This window comes from Quercus robur, chromosome 6 (genome assembly GCF_932294415.1).
Source record: "Quercus robur chromosome 6, dhQueRobu3.1, whole genome shotgun sequence".
NCBI classification, from domain to species: domain Eukaryota; kingdom Viridiplantae; phylum Streptophyta; class Magnoliopsida; order Fagales; family Fagaceae; genus Quercus; species Quercus robur.
Window position 1 is genome coordinate 31,393,976 of NC_065539.1, and position 17,027 is coordinate 31,411,002.

Genomic DNA, 17,027 nt, shown 5'->3' on the forward strand with positions numbered 1-17,027 from the left:
GTGATTATCCAAACCCCAAACCCATTGAATCGTCTTGAGTCTTGCCCATGCCTCCACTACACCAAACACCAACGCACGCTATCTCCACACAAGTCACTAGATTTGTTGCTAGGGCTACCGAAGCAGCTATGAGCATGGTGTCGCCATCCCATCTGCCTCCCTCCTAGTAATGACAATGACAATGGTTCTAACTTTGTTTCAGTATTGAAATTTGTTTTCTTATTTAATTAATTCATATAAAAATTTGGTGTAAAGTATTGCAATATTTATGGCCTCAAGGCAATCCAATGGATTAGATAAACATGTGGATGGAATGGGTCATAATAACTAATAATCAATAAGTTTTTTTTTTTTTTTTTGGGGTATTTTGAGCTTGTGAATAATGTGGAGATTTTGTGTGTTTATAAATGTAAATTAAATGTTTGCTCAAATTTTTTGAATTTATATTTTGAGTCTTGCAAGTGGGTTTGATATAACCAAGTGGATGGATTTGAAACAAAGGGGTGCTATTTAGAAAATCATATCAGTTAGGAGTATTTGCAATATAAATCTAATTTTGAGTAACATACATACTGCTGAACCCTTGTTTAATCCTATATATTCTAAAGTAAATTTTATACCTGCTGTTTTGTATGAATAGCTTTATACCCTCAGACTTAGGATTTTGTCATTTATCTTCTTGTTGACTTGATTGTGCAGTAAGATATGGATGCTGGTGTCTTGAAGAAAGTGGTAGAACATAGTAGAAGAGAACGGACTTTGAGTAGGATTGTTTCTTTCTTTGGGCATTGTACAGGATGAGAAGTGCTGTTGTTAATTGCAGGTGTTCATTCCTAAAGCAAGAAGTTTAGTGATTCTGCACTTGTGTGCTAGGATAGGTAGAGAAGGAGGCTGATGCTAGGTTGCTACATTGGAGTTGCAAAAACCAAAGAGGAAGCTACTTTTGACTCTCAGAGAAGATTTGTTTTTTTGGCAATGTAAATGAAGTGAGCACACTGTGATTAAAGATAATTTGTTTTGTGGTTTAAATATGCTAGTAGAAGAATTTTAGAAGATATATATGGATTAGTAGATGCTTTCCAAGGACTGCATTAGTGTAATTTGGCAAGGGGTATGCCCCTTAATATTGTAAAGACAGTTGGTGTAAATAACCAAAATATGGCAATGTGACATCAACATAATGAGGATCAAACTTGATCTTAGCATGTCTATCTCTTAATAACATAAATAAAGAGCAAAGATATCCATCTGTTTATACAGAAGCTTGACAAAGTTTGTAAGAAATTTCCATGACTAAAGCTTGACAAATTTAGCTTATACCTATAGCTGTAAAGCTCAAATAAAAAGAAAAAAGAAAAAAAAGAAGCTCTTGTTGTAAGTCACCATACCACAATATCCATTACAAATGAAGAACCACACCACCCATTTCTAATATGTTGCGTTCAGAACAAAAAGGGAAAACAAAAAGTTTATCATCTTGATCAAGTTGAACTTAATTTTTACTGAAGTTGTCAGCCTCTTGATCCTTAAACTGATGCCCATGATGTTGAGCCTACATAAAGAAAAAAAGACAATGTATTAAATCATCTAGAAATCCACTTGCTTATAATTGATATAGTTAAATATTCAGTGTAAATATGCAGTGTAGTAACAACACTTGTAGCCTATCCAAATGATTAATGTTGTTTATATGATGTTATTGTGTTCCATAAACACTAAGCTGGTTAGTATTTGGCCCAAGACATCCACTTCCCCAAAATTGACTTGGAAGACTCTACAAATTCAAATTTAATTAAACAAAGAAAAGTTAAATTAAAAACTCTTAACAAGTATAACATTGAATAAAAGTTAAGGAATTACTGATAGTTGGTGTATATTGCTTCCTGAAGTGCCAAAATATCTTGGGTTATTACTAGTTACCACTCTTTGATTAGGAAGACCCTGCAATCAAATTACATATATTGGAAAAAGACAAATAAATAGTATAAAATGAATTATAAATGATAAACTATACTTGCATTCGGTTTCTAGGAAATAAAGGAGTGCCAAAATATGGCATCATATATCCACTACTTGAAACTTGACTTGGATGACACAATGTGCAATTGAAAATAAATCTTAAAAATTAAATATCAATCACAGAGAAAAAATTATGCAAAAAAAAAACACACACACACACATAAAAACTTTACCTGAAGTTGGTTTAAACTAGAATTTGTTGACGGTAGCCCAACAAAACCAGCTCCATGAAGCTACAACTATTTGCCTATAATAAAATGCAATCATGTTAATTATTTACATAGTAGAACAAAATCTCAAACAATTAATCTCGTAGTTTTTTCTTATTTTTAATACCTGAACATTATTTCTCTCTTGTGTTCTCATTCCATAATCTTATTGTGGAGTGCTTAAAGTAGGTAAACCAATTTCACTTGCATCAACTTCAATTTCTTGTGTTACTTGAGAATTCTTTCATTAGAAAGAAAATAGATGAATTAGACAAGTAGTAGTTCAAATAAACAAAGATATATAATACTACAACAAAGAAACTAATAAAATAGATTTTCATGCTCCTTTTCTTTAATCTCTAACTTTTGCTCATTTTCTTCTTTTTCAATGACAATTTCTTCATCCGAAAACATAGTTTTCATTGTCTGACAATCCTAATGATTGTTTACATTAGATATACTATTCAATTATCTAGTGAAAAAAATATATAAACTTTAAACTAGTGTTGAATGTAGAAACATTAAAAATAAAATGACTAAACTATAAAATTAAAATTAAGTAATTTCTTTAATAAAAAAAATACAAGTAGTTGAGGAATTACTAGAAATAGAAGACTTAGATGCATCAGATAGCATTATGAGAGCATCATTCTCAGCCATGGCTCCGATAGCTTCTACAAAGAATCCGACGACTTGTGTGATGGTGGCGTACACCAGAGTGTGGCGGGGTGGAGGCATAGGCAAGAGGAAGCAGATTGTAGATTTGGGATTTGAGACCGAAGAGGCAAGGAGGGAGGGAGGCAGAGAAGCTTGAAGGTTTTAGATTTCAACTAATACGTTTTGTGTTTAGGGGTTTTGTTTTTTTTTTTTTTTTTTTTTTTAATTTGGGTTTGTTAATATCTTATGTGGCATTTTAGTTTTTAAAAAGCATATAAGCCTGCCAAATCAGCAATTTGTAAAATATTTGTAGAATAGTTTGTGTTTGTAACATTACCTTTTTTATATATTAATCTAGTATCTTTTACTTAAAAAATGAACATTATGTGTTCTCAAGCGTATATATATTTCCTTCTCAACAAAAAAAAAAAAGTATATATATATTTCCCTATAAAAAAAATTGTATATATATATATATATATATTTCTATAGAAACCAGGAAAGGCAACTCCAATTCCCTGCGGATTAAACTTTCCAAGTTTCTATATAAATACATATTCTACGGTATTTGGACTCCAATTATCAGGGGTTCATATCCCACAGCTGTCAAAAAAAAAAAGACTCCAATTATCAGTAAATTTATTGGAAATCAAGTTTTTTTTGTTTTGTATTTTTTTTTTTCATGCATATTATAAAGGGGGACTTCTTATTCCGATAATGTATATATATATATATATATATATATTATAGATACTGTTTAAATTTATTCAAGGAAATAAGGAGAAATGTAAATTTTGGCAATGATATTATCGAAATTGTGAGAAAAAGTGAGAGAGAGGAGAGAGAAATGATGTGATAGAAGGGAGAGAGAGAAAAAGTGATTTTGGCAATAGTATTGCCGAAACATCTGCCCAATTTATTGCTGCTCAACTGCTGACCTGACCAACTAACATGACGAAACTAAGGAGAGAGAGAAAAAAATTGAATTGTGGCAATGGCATTGCCAAAATAGGAGGAGAGAGAAGAGAGGAGAGAAAAAAAATAGAACTATGGTAATAGCATTGCAAAAATAGAAAGAGAAAAGAGAGAGGAAAAAATGAAATGTAAAAATATAAAAATAACTATTTGGTATCCCATACATAAATAAACGGGTCACAAACTGTCAAATTGAATAGGGCAAATATGATCCAAATACCAATCTTTTAAGACTTTTACTATTATATTCTTATATTAAGTCTCTCTCTCTCACTCTCTCAATTTAGATCTACCATTTTAACATAATCACATACATATAAACGTACAACACACTAGCCAGCATGCAAAGGAAAAAAGATTAAAGACAAAAATAGTAAAAGTCTTACAAGATTGGTGTTTGGATCATATTTGCCCTTTATTCAATTTGATGGTATGTGACCCGTTTATTTATTTATGGGATATTAAATACTCCTCCGTCCCAATTTGTTTGTCATGTTTAAAAAGTCAAATTTTTTAAAGAAATATCATTTATTGTCTTGTCTGCCTTATAAAAATGTATAAATTTACAAAACTACACTTAAATAAATTTATCAATTTTTTTTTTAAAGAGCTATTTTTAATGAGGCAACTAAAATGGTGCCTCAATTAGATTGATTTTTAAAACATTTGTTAGTTTTCTTTTCAAATAGTTCTGAAAATAAAGTAGGGGTATATTAGGAACATTAGTAAATTAATAACTTTTATTTTTAGAAATAGAACAAGATTTTGGGACATCCCAAAATGGAATAGAGGACAAACAAACTGGGACGGAGGGAGTAGTTATTTATAGTTTTTTGCATTTCAATTTTTTTCTCTCTCCTCTCTCCTCCTATTTCCGTAATGTCATTGCCAGAATTCAAAATATTTTTTTTTCTCTCATGTCAGTTGGTCAAGTCAAGCAACAAAAAATTGGCAAATATTTCGGAAATACCATTGCTGAAATTACTTTTTCTCTCCCTCCCTTCCGTCACATCATTTCTCTCCCCTCTCTTTTACTTCTCTCACAATTTCGACAATACCATTGTCGAAATTCACATCTCTCCTCATTTTCCTAAATAACTTTGAACAGTACTCATATCAAAAACAATATTTAGGCAAAAGACTCATATAAATATATATATGGGTCATTCTACCGTACCTCTCTATTTTTTTTGGGAATGATACGCACCTAAATCTAAACCATCAAATTAATGTTGTTTTGATCTTGGTCGTTCATTTAATTTAAGAGGATACTTGTTACCAGTAAAAGCAAGTCATGTAAAATAAAATAAAAAAATAAAAAAGTGGTTTTCACACTTCTGTCTCTACTTTTCACGCTCTCTCTTTTAGTTTCTTTTCTATGGTTTCTTCTTCTCTCTCAACTTCTAAACGCCTCACGCTCTCTCTCTTTTAGTTTTTTTTTTCCTATGGTTTCTTCTTCTCTCTCAGTTTCTAAACGCTTCTTCTTCTCTCCTAATTTCTTCTCTTCTAACTTTTTCTCTTCCAAACCAACCACAAGAACCTAGAGCCACGACTATTAAACAAAACCCTAAGCAAAACCCAAAAAAGAAGAAATAGAACTGCTTCAGGGTATTTTTCCATTCTAGCTGCCTAACTGAAGAAACGTAGTGCTACAATTCCAGCCACCTAACAAAGTATTTATCTGCCCGGTGACAATATTAGCCTAGAGGGTTGAGTCTGTCAAAAAGGTTTGTCTTTCTCCGAATAAATTGATTTGGGTGTTTTTTTTATATGAGATTTGGGTATTGTTTGTTAACCTTGTTTTGATTTTTTTTTTTTTTTTTTTTTTGATAACAACCTTGTTTTAAAAGTTGATTTGGAAATTTTCTCGTATTTGGCACTAACGGACACTTAGTCACCGGCCATATTTTATTTATTTTTTCTAATAGGGTCACCGGCCAAATTTGAGTGCTTTGCCATCCCAGCTCTCCCTTTTCTTTTTCTTTTTTGGTTTTGGGTTCAATTCATCCCAGCTCTTCTTCAGCATTCTTTGTTCATGATCTTGTTAAATCATGCATATAATATGTGTAGACACTCGATTTTGCACCCATAATTTAATCAAGGAAGATAGCTAGAATGACTAATCATATACCCAAAATTCATGGTTGCATTATATGTATTAATTCATTCATTGCATATCATAAAATTGATTTTGAGATTCTAACGGTCGCGACGGTATGCCCGATTTCCAAATTGAACCTTTGGATTGAAAAATATCGCATGATCAAGTTTGCACTGTCAGCATACATTGTGTGTAGGTAGAACCAATCACACATGATTAATTTAAATTAATTCTAATTGGCTAGAAAATTAAAATTAATTAAATAATTTTGTGATTGGTTGTTAGTGAGTGTCAAAAATAGATTTGCTAGCATGGGAATAAAGGAGATAATCAGATAACTATAAAATTGTGGATAATCAAGACTTTTTGGAGTATTTATCTATAAAATAATCATTGCTGAAAAGACTTGAATTATCAGAAAAAGAGTTTAATTTTTAGAATATAGATTAAGAATGCGTCTAAGTGCAAGTCCCAGCTCAATAAACCTCAAAAAATGAGTTCAAGACGGACCAAAAAACCTCAAAAAATGAGTCCTTGATATTCTTCGGAGGTTGCATGTTCAAGATTGTCTAGATCTTATCAGGGTTGGCTTCAATCCCCTTTTGTGAAACCATAAAACCGAGGAAGTTCTCTGATGCAACTCCAAAAGCAAATTTGCTCGAGTTCAGCTTCATCTTATATCGCCTAAGTGTATCAAAGGTTTCTTGAAGATCATCCAAATGCTGCGTCTGTTGGAAAATCTGGTTTTGTATCTCATACAAAACACACAACGGAAGCAACAAACACGGATCTACTCCATTCATGAAAGATAACATATAACCTTGAATTCTAGAACAAAGAATAGAAAGTGTACCTTGGTGTGGTGAAATTCAAAACAAAATTAGAAGCACTTGGGAACACTTTTAATCTTCACTCCAATTCCACTTGATGCCCAAGAAGTGTGGTCTCTCAATCAGTTTCCAAGGAGAGAATAAAAGAATGTCCAACACTCACATACTCCATTCCATCCTTTTTATGATCTTAATGAAAAACCCTTATTAAAAGTCTTATATAGTTATATGAAAATCGATTATCTAATTGGGCTAACCTTTTGGACCTTTCCAATTGGGCTTAAGTATGTGGCTTGGAGTGGGACCAAAAGGGACCAATAAGACACTAGCTCCAATGGGCCTTGGGCTTTTCTGTCAACTCTTGACAAGTCCAAAGTTACCATTAACTATATTTAATACTACTATATAAATATAGTTGCACTCTAGGCCTTATCTATAAATTATATCCCAAGACTTTATTATACATACAACCTCTTCATTAAAATATTTGTAGTAATACAAAGTTATGAATGTAGACTGCCACTTTGAAGATTACTACATCTTAATCCTTAAGTACCTGATTTAATCTTTTATGTTATTCATCATATATTTATGAAATCTAATTTATGGTTGGGCCTAACACTCTGAATAACCAAACCCATTAAACTTATCTCAATGGAATATTTTATATCTCCGTTAAGAGATTATGAATTTCATCTTGAGAATATATGTTCCATCAACACTAAATGCGGCTGCCCAACATACTGAGGTTTGACCGCAACTAATAGATCTCACTCCTGATATATCAAAACAACCTACATCTCATGATCAGGTCCATTATTCTCTCAGGATTTAGAGTTGATGTAAATAAAAGTCATGAGATTTATTATTCATTTGACAGTTGTTAAGAGAATAATAAATCTCACAGTGGTCCAGTTCAATATGTCTTAACTCTTAAAACATATCAACATATCAACTAGAAGTTTCCACTTCCATGATCAAGACAAATCATCTTAGTTGATATGTTATAGTCTTCGCAAATGAAATGCCCAATTTCATCACCGATTACAAACTAAGATTTTGAGTTTACAAAGAACTTTGTGATTTATATCTTCTGTGACTTTTCACATAAATTACATACTATGCATCTCATGGACTAAGATAATGTCTCATTAGTTCTGTAATACCGGGAAAAAAAAAAGGATTAAAAGGAAGGGTATTTAAGTAAATCTCTTGTGGGGTCAATTTGATAATTTATAATTATAAGGGAGTTTTAGAAAATAAGGTTGAAACCCTAACTATATAAAAGTTTATTATGTCAATTTATATGGGAGATGTTTTGAGAGAAGAGACTACTCAAAAATACTTGAGTAGAGAAGGTTTAACTGCAGAATTGAGGTAAGAGCCTAAGAATTTCTTTCTTGTCAAATCTAAGCTTGATTTGGGATTAGATTACTTTTTATGTGGGTATTTTGGCCAATAGTGAAGCTATTTAATCATTCAAGAGTTTTGGTGATGCAAACAAAGAAAAGTTTGGTTTATTTTCGGTAAACTAGACACTGTTATTGCATTTTTTTTTTTATGTTCAGTAACTTAATCTTATCTATGCCTTTTGTTGCATTGAGCGGAGATAGAATTTTTCCGCTTCATGGGTCAAGTTTCTACACAGGCCTTTATACCGAAGTGATGGAGTTAGGGAGCATGAGATATCAAAAAGAATAGTAACTAGTCTAGGCTTTGAGGCGTGACAAGTTATCAGTTGCATGTTAAAAAAAAAAAAAAAAAAAAAAAAAAAAAAAAAAGGGTGTTAACGTAATTGTGTTCAGGTGGTGTTTTTTTATTTTTTAGAATTTGACTTTTGACCCTATAGGTATTCTATAGTCTATAACCCTAGGAAACTATTTGTGGCAGAAAGTAAAGAAAATATATGATATGAATGTTCTATTTGTGGCAGAAAGTAAAGAATATATATGATATGAATTGGTGGATTTTTGGTGTGAGATAACTGGAGAATTATTGGATATTTTAGAAAATTTTCTTTTGGTCGTGTACCTTGCAAGTTAATTTTAAAATTTTATTTTGGAGTAAATTGTATCTAAAAATTGTTTTAGGTGATATCTAAGGATTATAGAGGAAGGATTAAGAAGAAATTCTTTTGTCGTATGCTAGTTGAGGTAAGTAACCTTATCCTAATTGGTTTTATTTTGCGTATTTTAACTACTGAAATTTGTTTACAATTGTTACAATTTTATTTCTATTGTATTAATGATTTCAAGTAAAGAATTATCACAAATATATCTGATTACTGAATATATGATGTATTTTATATAATTGTTTTTAGCTATACTGATTCAAAGTAAAGAATAAAGAATTTTCACAAATACATATGAGCATTGAATATAAGATTTATTTTATTTAATTGATATTTTTTAGCTATATTGAATTAAAGTAAAGAATATAGAAATATCACAAATAGATTTGAGTATTGAATATATGATTATATATATATATATATATATATATGTATGTATGTATTTGAATAAGATATATTTTGTCATAAACTATGATTTCATATATATGATTATAGACAATCTGACTATGAATTGATTCTGATACCCAAACCAATGGAGTTATTCATTTGTACTCTGATACCCAAACCAATGGGGGTTATTCATTGGTACTCTGATATCCAGCCAATGGGAGTTATTCATTGGTACTCTGATACCCAGCCAATGGGGGTTATTCATTGGTACTCTGATGCTTAGTCACGGGGATATAGCGCGACCATAGTCATAAGATTGTTAAAAATATGAATTACGTTTGAGTATTTGAACCCTTTTGAGTCCTTAAAACTACATATGTGATTTTGGAAATATTTGAGTATTTAACTAATTTGAGTCACTTAAACTACTTATGTCTTTTTGGAACCTATTGTAAGTTATAACTTTTGATATATGGAAAACTGATTACTTTCTAAACCATCTATGATATATATTTGTAAAGTTAAAGTATGTGGTCTATTTGCAACTTATTATTTTAAGACTATGAAACTTCTTAAGTTATTCTTGAAAACCCATAGTATATTATAACTTTTGAAAACTCATATTACATCTTATTACTTTACAGATCTATTGCTTGATAGAACCTATTAGGATTTTGGTTACTTATTGAGTTGTCAACTCACCTCCTTTTCCCTCCAGTTTTCAGATTGTGAAGAATACCAAGTTTTGAGAGTTTTGACGTTGTGTTGTGAGCAGGAAAAGAAGCTTAGTGATTTTGGAATTGGATGGTCTTCTAATAGTTTTATATTTATTGGTCATTTAGCATTATGGACATGAGTTTTGGATTTTGTTCCTATTAAATTATTGGAGATCTATTCATAAAAAAATTGTTAAGGTATTTTGGATTTATTTGATTTTAATTTTTGAGGATAAATTTTAGTTGCTAAGAAAGCCTTGCACACTTGTAGGGTGCTTACTTTAAGCGTGCGGCAGTTGTCACGTGCCTATCTTTATAGTTGGGTTCGAGGCGTGATAAGTTCATTTATAAATAGTCTCATATAATTAAACAATTTAATTATTTATGACATGCCAATAAATTGGATTTTAGGGCATAAACCCCAATAGCGCCTCTCTCACACTTTTCACCAAGATATCATCCACGTATACTTCTACGTTCCGCCTGATTTGTGGATGAAATATATGGTTGACCAGCCTCTGATAGGTAGCCTCTACATTCTTCAACCCGAATGACATTACTTTGTAACAAAACAAGCCTTGGCTCGTTACGAAGGATGTCTTCTCCTAGTCTGCTTCATCCATCTTAATTTGATTGTACCCTGAGAAAGCGTCCATTGAACTCAACAGCTGGTGTCCAGCTGTTGAATCTACAAGCTAATCAATACACGAAAGAGGATAACTATCCTTAGAGCATGCTTTATTTAAATCTGTGAAATTCACACACATGTTCCATTTGCCATTGGTTTTTTTGACCATCACTACATTAGCTAGCCAATCAGGATAATAGACTTCACGAATGAATTCCGCGGTGACTAACTTTTGGACTTCTTCTTTAATAGCATTATCTCATTCTGGGGCAAACACTCTCTTTTTCTGACGAACAGGCTTGTAGGATGGAGATACATTCAGACAATGAGTAATCACACCTAGATCAATCTTGGGCATGTCTTCATGGCTCCAAGCAAAAACATATGTGCTTCTTTTGAGGAATTCAATGAGATCCTGCTTTTCTTTTCCTCCATGCTCGTCCCAATCTTGGCAAACTTCTCCAAGTTGGACTCATCTAATGGTACTTCTTCTAATACTTCAACTGGTTCAGCCAACATCCTTCTTTCTTCAATGTTCATTGTCTGCATATGCTCATCCATAGCTAGCATCACTAAATAGCATTCTCTAACAACTAACTGATCTCCTTGTACTTCTCCAATGCCATATTCTGTTGGAAACTTGACTGACAAATGGTAGGTAGACGTTGCAGCCCTCCAACTGTTCAAAGTTGGTCGTCCAATGATGGCATTATATGAGGACGAGCAATCTACAACAAGAAAATTCACTTCCTTGTTGATTTGTCGCGGGTAAGAACCAACCACGACTAGCAAATAGATGGTACCCACCGGTAGAACTTTCATTCTTCCGAACCTTATCAATGGCACATTTACTAGACAAAGTAACTCCTTGTTGATTCTCATTATCTTTACCGGATGAAGTAACTCCTTGTTGATTCTCATTTGCTGAAAAGCTGGATAATAAAGGATGTCTACTAAACTTCCATTGTCTATTAACATCCTTCTAGTTGTAAAGTTTGCAATTGTCAATGTGATAACAATCGCGTCATCATGAGGGTGGTGTAACCGTCTTGCATCTTCATCTGTGAAAACAATTGTTGGCTCATCATCTCTGATCATCCTTGGTGATCGTTCAGATATCTGAACATTTTGAACCTCCCGTAGATAAGTTCTCCTAGATCTAGATGAACTTCCTGTTGACATGCCCCGTACAATAATCTTTATTTCTCCAAACGGTGGACGTGCTGGTTTTTTTGCCTTGCCCTTCATTGGTTGTCTATCGTCCTTATGGTCTCGTCCAAGGAAATTTTTCAATTTTCCTTGTTTGATGAGGACTTCAATTTGCTATTTCAAGTCATAGCATTCGTCTGTATCATACCCATGGTCATGATGAAAGCGACAATACTTACTTTATTTCGCTTGCTAGGATCTCCTTTCATTCTTTCTGGCCACTTCAAGGATGGATCATCTTTTATTTGCATCAACACCTGATCAAGTGAAGTGTTCAGAGGAGTATAGTTAGAGTATCGTCCTAATGATGATCTTGCCTTCTTGCCATCCTAATCTCTTTTCTCCCCAACCTTAGCTTTCTTTGGATGAGAGCCCTATTCTGGATGGTGCATGTAACTATTCTCCAGTTGTTTGCCCTTCTTCTTTCTCTTAGCAATAATTGCGTCTTCTGCATTCATGAAACTTTGGGCTAAATGTATCAACTTAGACATCGTCTATGGCTCCTTATCATATAACTTATGAATGAATAGATCTGAGCTGACTCCATTGTAGAAAGCTGCCAAGAGTATCTTGTCATCCATCTCATCTACTAATTGGGTTTCCCTGTTGAAACGGCTGATAAAAGATCGTAAACTTTCACTCTCTCTTTGCTCTATGCTCAACAAACTGGTCGAGGAACATTTCTGCCTTTGTCTGCCCACAAAGTTGTTAATGAACAACTTACTCAACTCCTAAAACGAAGTTATGGTGTTTGGTGGTAACTTTCCAAACCACACTCTAGCTAGTCCTTTCAATGTGGTAGGGAAGGCTCTGCACATAATTTCATTTGGAACCCCTTGGAGATGCATAGTCGTCTTGAATGTGGCAATGTGATCGCAAGGATCATGCGTTCCATCATATGAATCCAGGATAGGCATTTTGAACTTGGAAGGCAAGGGATGACTGGTGATGGTTGCAACGAAGGGGGAATTTGTCCTATGGACAAGATCATCCACATGGTTTGCTCTCTTCATGGAATCCTTCATCTCCTCCATGGCTCTCTTCATCTGGTCCATCTCTCTCTCCAAATGTGGTACCCTACAAATGACAGTACCCCTGGATTGGTCCCCTTCAGCATTGTTCTCAACACCTTCACATCCTGAGTTTTGGCCTCGTTCTCCACCATGCTGTTGACGTTGCCTATTAACTTCCCTAGTTAACTCTTGGTTCTGTTGTGTCAATTCTGCCATTGTTCCTGCCATGGATTGTAACTGTTGTTGGACGGTCATGGGGGGTGATAATGCACGATTTGGATGACTAGAGGTGTTTCCACTCTCCTGGTGTCCTAGACTAGTGGCCATTGACCTAGTCTGAACCATGCAACCTTTTTGTCTTGGAAAGGGCAAAGAAGTTTACACTTAAAAACTTTTAACTCATTTCCCATAGACAGCGTCAACTGATGATGCATGAAAATCAATAGGCTGGAATGCTTCGGACTATGATGATGACTATAAATCCTGAAAAGAAAGAAAGAACTATTAAAGGTGACCGGTTTGACCCGACCAAGGACCCTCCGATGGCTAAGTCAGCTTTCTCTCTAGGACATAAGAATTGAAAATAGTGAATGGTGGAACTTACCTTTGGTAGATGGGACCTGCCCCTTTTATAGAGAGTTTGACGTGGGTCTACTTGTTTGGGATTTTTCACCATCGTGGGTGATGTTGGTAGTTAATGAAGAAAATGGGGTATGTGGAACGAAGTGTGTGGAATTCCTTTCACGTACCAAGCAACATGTCATGTTTTGCTTATGTAGAACCTTTGGAGAATCATAAGTAGAATTTACCAAGTACAATTTAGACGTCAATATGTGTAGCCATCTATAACATGTCGTCTATGGATGAGTTCTTTTAGGCAAATCCCATCATTCTTAATGAAGGGTCTTGTTGATACGTTGTCATTCTGTTGTGGTTTTCCTTGGGTGTGATTAATATATAGATGACAACCAAGGACGAGCCATACTTAGTTGATCCCATCGGCATCCATAATGGATGGGCCTAAGGAAGATGAAACAAGACCGATAGTGATGGAACAAAAAGAGGAACCAGCTTATTGCATGTCAATAGAAGAGGATGAGGAAAAGAATGAAGAAGGCGAATGATATTCTGACATCCTACAGTACCTTAAGGATGGGACATATCCACTGTCTGCAGATAAGAATGACCAATTGACCATTATAAGGCGATCCACTAACTATATTATCTGTATGGAGAGGCTTTACAGAAGTTCATATGATGGAATTCATCTCCTTTGTGTGACCGCCAAGGAAGCACAGCAAATAATTGAAGAGGTTCATGAGTCAAGCTATGGGCCACATATGAATGCATACATGCTATCACGGAAGATAATGAGACAAGGGTATTACTGGACTACTATGGAAGCCGACTGGGCAGCGCATGTTTGAAAGTGCCATCAGTGCCTAGTCCATGGAGATCTGAAGCATATGCCACCCATGCCATTACATACCATGGCTTCACCCTGGCTGTTTTCTACGAAGGGAATAGATATTATTAGGAAGATTCACCTAATAGCATCTAATGGTCATGAATTCATACTTGTTGCCATAGACTATTTCACTAAATGGGTGGAAGCTACCTCATATAAAGTCCTGAACTCAAAGAAAGTTTCTCAATTCATTCAGACTAATATCATTTGCAGATATGGGGTACCGCATGAAATTATCTCTGACAATGGGCTACATTTCAAGGGAGAAACAGAAAAACTGCTCCGACAGTTCAACATTCAACACCACAAGTCTTCACCTTAACGTCCTTAGACTAATGGAGCAGTTGAGGCTGCTAATAAGAATATAGGGGGAATCTTGAAGAAGAGCATGAAAAACTACAAGGATTGGCACATACAATTATCCTATGCACTCTGGGGGTATAGGACATCAATTCGATCTTCCACAGGAGCCACTCCTTATTCATTGGTATAGGATGGAAGCAGTCCTCCCTATTGAAATGGGTGTCCGTTCACTAAGGACAGTACTGGAAAGTGAAATCCCTAAAGTAGATTGGTTTCAAAGCAGATATGACCAGTTATGCATGCTAGATGAGAAAAGACTCAAGGCCCTATATCACATTCAGGGATATCAAAGGAGGCTCAGGAAAGATTTTGACAAGAGAGTAAGAACTAGAGATTTGAAGTTGGGGGATTTAGTGCTGAAAGAGATCCGAGTCCCGGTTTAAGATGCAAATGGGAAATTCAAGCAAAATTGGGCAGGCCCATATATTATCAGGAAAATATACTCTGGGGGAGCAGTAAGGTTGATGGACTTAGATGCAAACCCGTTCAATGAGCCAACCATATGTGACTTAGTTTGGTTGAGTGTCTCATGTATGCAACATATCATTCATATCATGCATAAAGGGGTACATTGGTCATGAGAGTTTAGAAGACCAAACTCTGCCTGGGCGGAATGGGTGCCTAACACTTTCTCATTCCGTAACCTAGCCTCCGAATTTAGTGTCTTTGGATAGGTAGACCTAGGCCTTATCTTTGTTTTTATTATTGGATAGATTGTAATTAGGACAAAAAGTCAACTATTTTTTGGTAGTTTGTAACTAGGACCCAAAGCCATGTAATACTCAATTTATCAAGATTGTATTTCTTTTATTCAATCAATGAGAATGGAACAATTCAATCATATAAAGTTGTATTTAATTTTTTTTCTTATTTTTAAGTATAAAAAAATAAGTAGCAACTCCACACTACTTACCCAAAAAGAGAGGTGTCCTAAAAAAGCACTCAAAAATCTCTTTCTTTTTAGGGCACCTGAAGTTTCGGTCTCTCACAATATACTTGATAAATTATCCCAATTGTTGTGTTGAGTAAGGAACTTACTGTTGTGCATTTTAAATTGCTGGCTAGGGACATAAGTTGATTTTATGTTTGACTAAGTTGGGTTAGGATAGATAACACACAAAATTTTCAAACACAAATATACATTATAATTCTATTGATATGATGGAGATGTATGATTAGTATATGTATTATAGATTATATTTTTTTGTTTCTTTGAACCATTTTAGAGAATTGCTGTTATGTTTCCTTGGATGGTTTTAATGATTTTCTGCCTCCCCGTTCGTGGTATCCATTCTACCCTGTTGGATGGTTAAAGAACTAATGTGATGCAGTCTCTCTCATTATTTGAGTTCCATAAGAAAAAGGATACGTGCTATAGGAATGAGAAATTTTATTGCTTAGTCATTACTTGGGTTTTGACTTCTGCTACGTTTTTTATACTATAAAAATATCTGAATATCTTTTGTAAACTAGAGAAATGAGTGTGATGTTCAGTTACATACTAAACCCCATTGTTAAATAGTTTTTTAAGTTCAATTATTTGAGTTCCATTGGTTATAATGTGTTACCTACTGGTTTGTTGATTGTCAGGAAAGAAAGTTCCAAGATTCACCAGGAAAAAGGTTGGGAGGTCTGAACAAGGCATTCTTTGTTGGTTTGAACAAAGTAATATGTCGATTACAAGAAAACATGCAGAAGATGATAAAGATAAAGTTGATCAAGATGAGTTAGTCATACACTACAAGGAGGAGAAAAAGTTGAGGATTACACTGTTATGGTAGAATGCATTTGTAATTATTGTGATTGTTATGATTTTGTGCAATAGAGCTAGAGTGGAGCAATAAAAGATTTTGCCATAATTTTAGCTAATTTGGACCAAATTTATCACCATTTTAATGTTATTGTTATGGTTATTAATGTACTTTGTCATCCAATAAATGGATTTTCTGTTTGGAAAGATTAAAATAAATAAATAAACATGGCACTTTGTTCCTGAAATCTTAAATTGTAACAATCCATGACTAAAGAAACAATGACCTCTACTATCAAAAATGAGTGAAATGGAAATGGATTAGCTTAAAACAGGTTAGGTTCAAGGCAATCACTAGAGAAAAAAACAAAGCACAATAGAAGTTTTATAAAGTTAAATTAAATAATAGGGTATTCTATCGTACCCATTTAGGGGGGAGGGGGGGGGGGGTATGGTACTCACCTAAATCTAAACCATTAAATTAGTTTTGTTTTGATTTTGACCATTAATTTAATTTGCGAGAATACTTGTTACTATAAACAAAGAAAAAAATCCGTACGAATTACTCTCTCTCTCTCTCAGCTTCTGTCTTTTTGGTCTCTACGCTTCTTCTCTGTCAACTTATTCT

The 17,027-nt window shown here is 34.0% G+C and overlaps 1 long non-coding RNA gene across 1 annotated transcript; it reads left to right on the forward strand.

Moving 5' to 3' along the window:
* The first annotated feature begins 5,209 nt into the window (after window positions 1-5,209).
* On the forward strand, window positions 5,210-16,624 carry LOC126688430 (uncharacterized). Its single transcript, XR_007644261.1, has 3 exons — window positions 5,210-5,587; window positions 8,882-8,944; window positions 16,240-16,624. It is a non-coding gene; the product is annotated as an uncharacterized LOC126688430 (long non-coding RNA).
* Window positions 16,625-17,027: the final 403 nt, after the last annotated feature.